The sequence below is a fragment of the Octodon degus genome, unplaced genomic scaffold (assembly GCF_000260255.1).
Source record: "Octodon degus isolate 3935 unplaced genomic scaffold, OctDeg1.0 scaffold00044, whole genome shotgun sequence".
Lineage (NCBI taxonomy): Eukaryota > Metazoa > Chordata > Mammalia > Rodentia > Octodontidae > Octodon > Octodon degus.
In genome coordinates, this window is record NW_004524620.1 from 11298520 (window position 1) to 11301113 (window position 2594).

Consider the following 2594-nt stretch of genomic DNA (forward strand, 5'->3'; position numbering starts at 1 on the left):
AACAAGTTATACATTTGCTAGCTCTAACAGAAGCAGTATAATATGATCTAGAGATTGTGTTAATTAATGTAGCTCTCATCTGTTGGAGGTGTCGCTCTTCATTAGCCTGTATTTTAGACACTGCCGTGCTTCATTTTTGGAATGAGGTGGAGAGGGGATAACCTAACCAGCCATCCTTGTTTGATCTCCCAGATACATACGCAATGCAGAATGCCTGCGCTCTCTTGGTTCCCTGCCCTGTCCTGCTAATCCCAGCTGAGCTCATTATGGTGTAGCCTTGCTGCTGCTCTTGGAGCCAGAGCTGTCCAAGCTAATTACTGGTAGCAGCAGAACTGCCTGTTAAGGGTCTGGTGTGGATCTGCTAACATGGTCCTTGGTAGTGACCTGCAAAAGACACGAGGGAATTTCTTTCTTTCTTGCTGTGCACGGCCTGTCCTCTGGGCTTAATGCTGATCCCTCCACATAGGTCTTTTAGCTGCCTGAAGTATAAAACTTGATGAAGGATACTCATATTTTAGAAAACATACACTTTGCTTGCTTGATCTTATAATTCACAAACTATTATATTCAACTTGGCAAAGAAAGAATATTTTTTTGAGACAAGAGTTAGACCAGTATAATTAGACTCTTTTGTTAATTAAATACTTTTTCATTTAAAGTTAATTTTTGACACTTGGACCATACAATTTTTCAGAAACCTGCATGACTTTTAGATTGTGAGAATTTAGCAACGTGTGGCATATTATAATTAAATGTCCCTGAGTTATCTTTAGTTGTAAGTGAAAAGCTTGTTGTGTATACTATATAATGGGTAACTTTTATGACATCCTTTTTTACATAATGATAAACTTTTGAAGAAAGGCATATATTTAAGTATATAGTGTATTTATCCATTAAAGTACAGTATGTTCTGAGTATTTGATGCTGATAGTGAATTTTATTATATAAAATTATTTTATTGACTATGTAAATTTGTCTCAAACATTTCCTAGTAATTTCAAGTGTATTTATTGAAATATAACTCAAGAGCCATATAATTCACCTATATAAAGTATACTTCACTGAGTTTTAATATGCTTAAAGGGCTGTGTACCATCTACCATTACATTTAATTTTAGAACATTTTAATTTCCTCTGTAAAAAAAAATACACAAATTAGCTATTACATTGCAAACCTTCCCAGCTACCATTTCCAAACCTAGGCAGATTTACTAATCTATTTTCTGTGCCTCTAGATCTACTTATTCTGAGTATTTTATACAAATGCAGTCATGTATAGTTCTTTATGATTAGGCTTTTTCACTTAGTGTATTATTCACATGGTATATTATCTATGTTGAGGCATACACCAATACTTTCTTTGATAATCTTTAATGGCCTTGTGTCTCCAAAACAGGAAGTTAATTTTGGATGAAATGTATTCAAATGAGACTTCATCTACTAGTTTTTGTATCTACTCTATTAAAGAAAATTCAGGCAGAAATTAGCTATAAGTAGTGGCTTTAAAGTTTGTTTTATTCATTAATAAAATATAACTAAATAAAATGCAATATAGATCTTTCAGAGAAGGTTAAATTCTTAGAATCCTGATCTTTCCACTCAACAGTGTTTGTACATTACAAAGAGTTCTTTGTGTAACATGCTGTGTCATTAGTAAACAGTAGAAATTTTCCTGTACAATCTGTTTAAATTTATTCACATGATAGCCATTTGTAAAATTGTGATTTTTCGGGTCAGTTTTAACCTAATAAGAGGTAATAAATTTTTATCATGAAGATTTCTAAAGCACTGAACACACTTCAAATTATTTAGTACAAGTTTCTTGGGGAAGGATTGGTTATTTGGGGAAACATTGATTCAGTTAATAAATGTGTTTCAGTCACTGCTGTGTGTTAATATTCTGCTTGGTGAATAAGAGAACATCAGATAAATCCCCTACTCTCATGTACATGGACCTTCACTATTTAATATTATTAATGAAATATGTCAAAAATAAAACTGATATCAAGAATATGATGAAACAGTAAGACTTACAAAACATCAATCTTTTATTCATTAGAGTTTCCTTACTGATGAGGGTAGAACTTTTTTGTTTTGCTTTCTTTTCTAAAATTTCTATACAACATACAGACTTTTTGAGTGCAGTTTTTAAAGTGATAGTACAGGCATAGATTTGAATAATTACTTACCATAGTCAAGACATAAAAATAGTTTTATCTGAAAAATATTTCCTTGTTCTGCTCTTTTGCAGTCCAGTCCTTTGAATACCCCCCTCACTTAAGAAACACGAGTTCTCCCTCTCTGTGTCTTTTGCCTGTTCAGAATGTCGTATCATGGAATCATACATGATAACTTTTTGAGGGCTGTTGTCACTCAGCACAGTGCCTTTAACATTCATTCAGGTTGGGTCATCGAGTTTTTTTTTTATTTTTAAATGATATTTCATTGTATGGGTACCCCACATTTTAGCTATTAAACAAGATTTGGATCTTTACTAGTTTTTGTAGTTGTCACAACAGCTATCACAGATCTTATGTCAGCACAAGGTTTTGATTCTTTAAGATAGACACCCAGACACCCATGTTTATTTATTA

At 32.8% G+C, this 2594-nt stretch overlaps 1 protein-coding gene across 1 annotated transcript in view; it reads left to right on the forward strand.

Annotated features, from left to right (window-relative positions):
• Positions 1 to 2594, forward strand: part of Cntln (centlein) — a 378305-nt gene that overhangs the window by 179864 nt on the left and 195847 nt on the right. The gene's annotated exons all lie outside the window — the stretch shown is intronic.